This window comes from Oncorhynchus gorbuscha, unplaced genomic scaffold (genome assembly GCF_021184085.1).
Source record: "Oncorhynchus gorbuscha isolate QuinsamMale2020 ecotype Even-year unplaced genomic scaffold, OgorEven_v1.0 Un_scaffold_2322, whole genome shotgun sequence".
NCBI lineage: Eukaryota > Metazoa > Chordata > Actinopteri > Salmoniformes > Salmonidae > Oncorhynchus > Oncorhynchus gorbuscha.
This window is the reverse complement of record NW_025746868.1, coordinates 6,789-15,000: the sequence shown is the minus strand read 5'-3', so window position 1 is coordinate 15,000 and position 8,212 is coordinate 6,789. Positions and strand designations below refer to the sequence as shown.

At 45.4% G+C, this 8,212-nt stretch overlaps 1 pseudogene; it reads right to left on the bottom strand.

Moving 5' to 3' along the window:
* Positions 1 to 6,283, bottom strand: part of LOC124025636 — a 45,228-nt pseudogene extending 38,945 nt beyond the window's left edge.
* Positions 6,284 to 8,212: the final 1,929 nt, after the last annotated feature.

Sequence of the window (8,212 nt, the reverse complement as noted above, 5' to 3'; positions counted from 1 at the left end):
CCTGAAACATCAGAACACACAGTAACACACTCATCATCAGGTCCCTGAAACATCAGAACACACTCATCATCAGAACACACAGTAACACACTCATCATCAGAACACACAGTAACACACTCATCATCAGAACACACAGTAACACACTCATCATCAGAACACACAGTAACACACTCATCATCAGAACACACAGTAACACACTCATCATCAGAACACACAGTAACACACTCATCATCAGAACACACAGTAACACACTCATCATCAGAACACACAGTAACACACTCATCATCAGGTCCCTGAAACATCAGAACACACAGTAACACACTCATCATCAGAACACACAGTAACACACTCATCATCAGAACACACAGTAACACACTCATCATCAGAACACACAGTAACACACTCATCATCAGAACACACAGTAACACACTCATCATCAGAAAACACAGTAACACACTCATCATCAGAACACACAGTAACACACTCATCATCAGAACACACAGTAACACACCCATCATCAGAACACACAGTAACACACTCATCATCAGAACACACAGTAAAACACTCATCATCAGGTCCCTGAACCATCAGAACACACTCATCATCAGGTCCCTGAAACATCAGAACACACAGTAACACACTCATCATCAGGTCCCTGAAACATCAGAACACACAGTAACACACTCATCATCAGGTCCCTGAAACATCAGAACACACAGTAACACACTCATCATCAGGTCCCTGAGACATCAGAACACACAGTAACACACTCATCATCAGGTCCCTGAGACATCAGAACACACAGTAACACACTCATCATCAGAACACACAGTAACACACTCATCATCAGAACACACAGTAACACACTCATCATCAGGTCCCTGAAACATCAGAACACACAGTAACACACTCAACATCAGAACACACAGTAACACACTCATCATCAGAACACACAGTAACACACTCATCATCAGAACACACAGTAACACACTCATCATCAGAACACACAGTAACACACTCATCATCAGGTCCCTGAAACATCAGAACACACAGTAACACACTCATCATCAGAACACACAGTAACACACTCATCATCAGGTCCCTGAGACATCAGAACACACAGTAACACACTCATCATCAGAACACACAGTAACACACTCATCATCAGAACACACAGTAACACACTCATCATCAGGTCCCTGAAACATCAGAACACACAGTAACACACTCAACATCAGAACACACAGTAACACACTCATCATCAGAACACACAGTAACACACTCATCATCAGAACACACAGTAACACACTCATCATCAGGTCCCTGAAATATCAGAACACACAGTAACACACTCAACATCAGAACACACAGTAACACACTCATCATCAGAACACACAGTAACACACTCATCATCAGAACACACAGTAACACACTCATCATCAGAACACACAGTAACACACTCATCATCAGAACACACAGTAACACACTCATCATCAGGTCCCTGAAACATCAGAACACACAGTAACACACTCATCATCAGGTCCCTGAAACATCAGAACACACAGTAACACACTCATCACCAGAACACACAGTAACACACTCATCATCAGAACACACAGTAACACACTCATCATCAGGTCCCTGAAACATCAGAACACACAGTAACACACTCATCACCAGAACACACAGTAACACACTCATCATCAGAACACACAGTAACACACTCATCATCAGAACACACAGTAACACACTCATCATCAGAACACACAGTAACACACTCATCATCAGGTCCCTGAAACATCAGAACACACAGTAACACACTCATCATCAGAACACACAGTAACACACTCATCATCAGAACACACAGTAACACACTCATCATCAGGTCCCTGAAACATCAGAACACACAGTAACACACTCATCATCAGAACACACAGTAACACACTCATCATCAGGTCCCTGAAACATCAGAACACACAGTAACACACTCAACATCAGAACACACAGTAACACACTCAACATCAGAACACACAGTAACACACTCATCATCAGGTCCCTGAAACATCAGAACACACAGTAACACACTCATCACCAGAACACACAGTAACACACTCATCATCAGAACACACAGTAACACACTCATCATCAGAACACACAGTAACACACTCATCATCAGAACACACAGTAACACACTCATCATCAGAACACACAGTAACACACTCATCATCAGGTCCCTGAAACATCAGAACACACAGTAACACACTCATCATCAGAACACACAGTAACACACTCATCATCAGGTCCCTGAAACATCAGAACACACAGTAACACACTCATCATCAGAACACACAGTAACACACTCATCATCAGAACACACAGTAACACACTCATCATCAGAACACACAGTAACACACTCATCATCAGAACACACAGTAACACACTCATCATCAGGTCCCTGAGACATCAGAACACACAGTCAACAGCAGCTCCATTAAACAAGATAGAATGATCTTACATAGCAAAGCATTGATGCACTTAGCTAGCTAGTCTATCTGCAGAGTCAATGTGGAGGTCACCCTAACCCTAACCCTCACTCAGGCAGCTAGTCTATCTGCCAGCCATCACTCAGGGGAACTATCTAGTGTATCTGCCAGCCATCACTCAGGGGAACTATCTAGTGTATCTGCCAGCCATCAGTCAGGGGAGCTATCTAGCTAGCTAGTGTATCTGCCAGCCATCACTCAGGGGAGCTATCTAGCTAGCTAGTGTATCTGCCAGCCATCACTCAGGGGAACTATCTAGTGTATCTGCCAGCCATCAGTCAGGGGAGCTATCTAGCTAGCTAGCGTATCTGCCAGCCATCACTCAGGGGAGCTATCTAGCTAGCTAGTGTATCTGCCAGCCATCAGTCAGGGGAGCTATCTAGCTATCTAGTGTATCTGCCAGCCATCAGTCAGGGGAACTATCTAGCTAGCTAGTGTATCTGCCAGCCATCAGTCAGGGGAACTATCTAGCTAGCTAGTGTATCTGCCAGCCATCACTCAGGGGAACTATCTGCCAGCCATCAGTCAGGGGAGCTATCTAGCTAGCTAGCGTATCTGCCAGCCATCAGTCAGGGGAGCTATCTAGCTAGCTAGTGTATCTGCCAGCCATCACTCAGGGGAACTAGCTAGTGTATCTGCCAGCCATCACTCAGGGGAACTATCTAGTGTATCTGCCAGCCATCACTAAGGGGAACTATCTAGTGTATCTGCCAGCCATCACTCAGAGGAGCTATCTAGCTAGCTAGTGTATCTGCCAGCCATCACTAAGGGGAACTATCTAGCTAGCTAGTGTATCTGCCAGCCATCACTCATGGGAACTAGCTAATGTATCTGCCAGCCATCACTCAGGGGAACTAGCTAGTGTATCTGCCAGCCATCACTCAGGGGAGCTGGGGAGCTATCTGCCAGTCATCAGTCAGGGGAGCTATCTAGCTAGCTAGTGTATCTGCCAGCCATCACTCAGGGGAACTAGCTAGTGTATCTGCCAGCCATCACTCAGGGGAACTAGCTAGTGTATCTGCCAGCCATCACTAAGGGGAGCTAGCTAGTGTATCTGCCAGCCATCACTCAGGGGAGCTGGGGAGCTATCTGCCAGTCATCAGTCAGGGGAGCTATCTAGCTAGCTAGTGTATCTGCCAGCCATCACTAAGGGGGACTAGCTAGTGTATCTGCCAGCCATCACTCAGGGGAGCTATCTAGCTAGCTAGTGTATCTGCCGGCCATCACTAAGGGGGACTAGCTAGTGTATCTGCCAGCCATCACTCAGGGGAACTAGCTAGTTTATCTGCCAGCCATCACTAAGGGGAGCTATCTAGCTAGCTAGTGTATCTGCCAGCCATCACTAAGGGGAGCTATCTAGCTAGCTAGTGTATCTGCCAGCCATCACTCAGGGGAACTAGCTAGTGTATCTGCCAGCCATCACTCAGGGGAACTAGCTAGTGTATCTGCCAGCCATCACTCAGGGGAACTAGCTAGTGTATCTGCCAGCCATCACTCAGGGGAACTAGCTAGTGTATCTGCCAGCCATCAGTCAGGGGAGCTATCTAGCTAGCTAGTGTATCTGCCAGCCATCACTCAGGGGAACTAGCTAGTGTATCTGCCAGCCATCACTCAGGGGAACTAGCTAGTGTATCTGCCAGCCATCACTCAGGGGAACTATCTAGCTAGCTAGTGTATCTGCCAGCCATCAGTCAGGGGAGCTATCTAGTGTATCTGCCAGCCATCAGTCAGGGGAACTATCTAGTGTATCTGCCAGCCATCAGTCAGGGGAACTATCTAGTGTATCTGCCAGCCATCACTCAGGGGAACTATCTAGTGTATCTGCCAGCCATCAGTCAGGGGATCTATCTAGTGTATCTGCCAGTCATCACTCAGGGGGACTAGCTAGTGTATCTGCCAGCCATCAGTCAGGGGATCTATCTAGTGTATCTGCCAGCCATCAGTCAGGGGAACTATCTGCCAGCCATCACTAAGGGGAGCTATCTAGCTAGCTAGTGTATCTGCCAGCCATCAGTCAGGGGAACTATCTAGCTAGCTAGTGTATCTGCCAGCCATCAGTCAGGGGAACTATCTAGCTAGCTAGTGTATCTGCCAGCCATCAGTCAGGGGAGCTATCTAGCTAGCTAGTGTATCTGCCAGCCATCACTCAGGGGAACTAGCTAGTGTATCTGCCAGCCATCACTCAGGGGAACTAGCTAGTGTATCTGCCAGCCATCAGTCAGGGGAACTAGCTAGCTAGTGTATCTGCCAGCCATCACTAAGGGGAACTATCTAGTGTATCTGCCAGCCATCAGTCAGGGGAACTAGCTAGCTAGTGTATCTGCCAGCCATCAGTCAGGGGAACTAGCTAGTGTATCTGCCAGCCATCAGTCAGGGGAACTAGCTAGCTAGTGTATCTGCCAGCCATCACTAAGGGGAACTATCTAGTGTATCTGCCAGCCATCAGTCAGGGGAACTATCTAGTGTATCTGCCAGCCATCAGTCAGGGGAACTAGCTAGCTAGTGTATCTGCCAGCCATCAGTCAGGGGAACTAGCTAGTGTATCTGCCAGCCATCAGTCAGGGGAACTAGCTAGCTAGTGTATCTGCCAGCCATCAGTCAGGGGAACTAGCTAGTGTATCTGCCAGCCATCAGTCAGGGAACTAGCTAGCTAGTGTATCTGCCAGCCATCACTAAGGGGAACTATCTAGTGTATCTGCCAGCCATCAGTCAGGGGAACTAGCTAGCTAGTGTATCTGCCAGCCATCAGTCAGGGGAACTAGCTAGCTAGTGTATCTGCCAGCCATCAGTCAGGGGAACTATCTAGTGTATCTGCCAGCCATCAGTCAGGGGAACTAGCTATCTAGTGTATCTGCCAGCCATCAGTCAGGGGAACTAGCTATCTAGTGTATCTGCCAGCCATCAGTCAGGGGAACTAGCTAGCTAGTGTATCTGCCAGTCATCAGTCAGGGGAGCTATCTAGCTAGTGTATCTGCCAGCCATCGTTCAGGGGAACTAGCTAGCTAGCTAGTGTATCTGCCAGTCATCACTAAGGGGAACTATCTAGTGTATCTGCCAGCCATCAGTCAGGGGAACTATCTAGCTAGCTAGTGTATCTGCCAGTCATCACTAAGGGGAACTAGCTAGCTAGTGTATCTGCCAGCCATCAGTCAGGGGAACTATCTAGCTAGTGTATCTGCCAGTCATCACTAAGGGGAACTATCTAGCTAGTGTATCTGCCAGTCATCACTAAGGGGAACTATCCAGTACAGTGAACCAGAATCTGTCCGTACAGGAGAAGTTGAACATGCAGATCCTTCTTAATGCCCAGGAAGCCGCCATTCAACTTGGACCAGCTATTCAAGCTGAATAATGTGAAGATGTTTGGCACTCATACCACCAAATAACGGAGGTACGCTAAAACAACTAGTCATTACTGCCATCCCAAAACGGCCAAAAAGGCATCCCAACCAATATACAGACTCCCCATGTTGTGTCCCAAAACTACAATACTCTCTGCTTAACAAGCAAACCACGGAAAGAGGCGTGTTAAAAGTCGGTTTGTTTGTATCCTAGAAACTAACTAGCTGTGGTTGTTGTTGTTTGCTCTATTGCAACGGGTTTGTGTAACTACACGAGTTATGCAGTTAATATAGAAACGCTTTCTTACCTTGAAAGAGAAGATATTTTAAAGCGACAGGGAGCATGCGCACTTTCAACTACGGAAACCCATGAAGTACAAACAGAGGACAACTGCCCCGTCCGTCACAACGCGTTTGGTTCTGTTCAGATGGGGTTTATCAGCATTCAACGTTTAGTTCTGTTCTGATGGGGTCGTTTAGTTCTGTTCTGATGGGGTCGTTTAGTTCTGTTCTGATGGGGTTTATCAACGTTTAGTTCTGTTCTGATGGGGTTTATCAACGTTTAGTTCTGTTCTGATGGGGTTTATCAGCATTCAACGTTTAGTTCTGTTCTGATGGGGTCGTTTAGTTCTGTTCTGATGGGGTCGTTTAGTTCTGTTCTGATGGGGTTTATCAACGTTTAGTTCTGTTCTGATGGGGTTTATCAACGTTTAGTTCTGTTCTGATGGGGTTTATCAGCATTCAACGTTTAGTTCTGTTCTGATGGGGTCGTTTAGTTCTGTTCTGATGGGGTCGTTTAGTTCTGTTCTGATGGGGTTTATCAACGTTTAGTTCTGTTCTGATGGGGTTTATCAACGTTTAGTTCTGTTCTGATGGGGTTTATCAGCATTCAACGTTTAGTTCTGTTCTGATGGGGTTGTTTAGTTCTGTTCTGATGGGGTCGTTTAGTTCTGTTCTGATGGGGTTTATCAACGTTTAGTTCTGTTCTGATGGGGTTTATCAACGTTTAGTTCTGTTCTGATGGGGTTTATCAGCATTCAACGTTTAGTTCTGTTCTGATGGGGTCGTTTAGTTCTGTTCTGATGGGGTCGTTTAGTTCTGTTCTGATGGGGTTTATCAACGTTTAGTTCTGTTCTGATGGGGTTTATCAACGTTTAGTTCTGTTCTGATGGGGTTTATCAGCATTCAACGTTTAGTTCTGTTCTGATGGGGTCGTTTAGTTCTGTTCTGATGGGGTCGTTTAGTTCTGTTCTGATGGGGTTTATCAACGTTTAGTTCTGTTCTGATGGGGTTTATCAACGTTTAGTTCTGTTCTGATGGGGTTTATCAGCATTCAACGTTTAGTTCTGTTCTGATGGGGTTGTTTAGTTCTGTTCTGATGGGGTCGTTTAGTTCTGTTCTGATGGGGTCGTTTAGTTCTGTTCTGATGGGGTTTATCAGCATTCAATGTTTAGTTCTGTTCTGATGGGGTTTATCAACATTCAACATTTAGTTCTGTTCTGATGGGATTTATCAGCATTCAACATTTAGTACTGTTCTGATGGGGTTTATCAACGTTTGATTATGTTAGTTGGTACTGAACCAGAAAACACACTGAGTATGATGACAGATAGTTCTACATTTAACTGACTTTACCTCTAGTGGAAACTAATGGGCTGCTGGCTGCTTAACCAAATGGATATATGGGTTTATCTAAAAATCCATTCAAATTGTATTGGTCCATACACATATTTAGCAGATGTTGTGTAATATCTAACAATTCACAAGAATACACACAAATAGTTTGCTTGGAATTAGCTCTCAGTTGAGAGGAATAAGGAGAGGAGACGAGGGGAATAAGGAGATCAATCAAATTCAACTTTATTTGTCACATGCGCCGAATACAACAAGAGTAGACTTTACAGTGAAATGCTTACTTACAAGCCCTAAAGCAACTGTGTAGACTTTACCGTGAAATGCTTACTTACAAGCCCTAAAGCAACTGTGTAGACTTTACCGTGAAATGCTTACTTACAAGCCCTAAAGCAACTGTGCAGACTTTACCGTGAAATGCTTACTTACAAGCCCTAAAGCAACTGTGTAGACTTTACCGTGAAATGCTTACTTACAAGCCCTAAACCAACTGTGTAGACTTTACCGTGAAATGCTCACTTACAAGCCCTAAACCAACTGTGTAGACTTTACCGTGAAATGCTTACTTACAAGCCCTAAACCAACTGTGTAGACTTTACCGTGAAATGCTTACTTACAAGCCCTAAACCAACTGTGTAGACTTTACCGTGAAATGCTTACTTACAAGCCCTAAACCAACTGTGTAGACTTTACAGT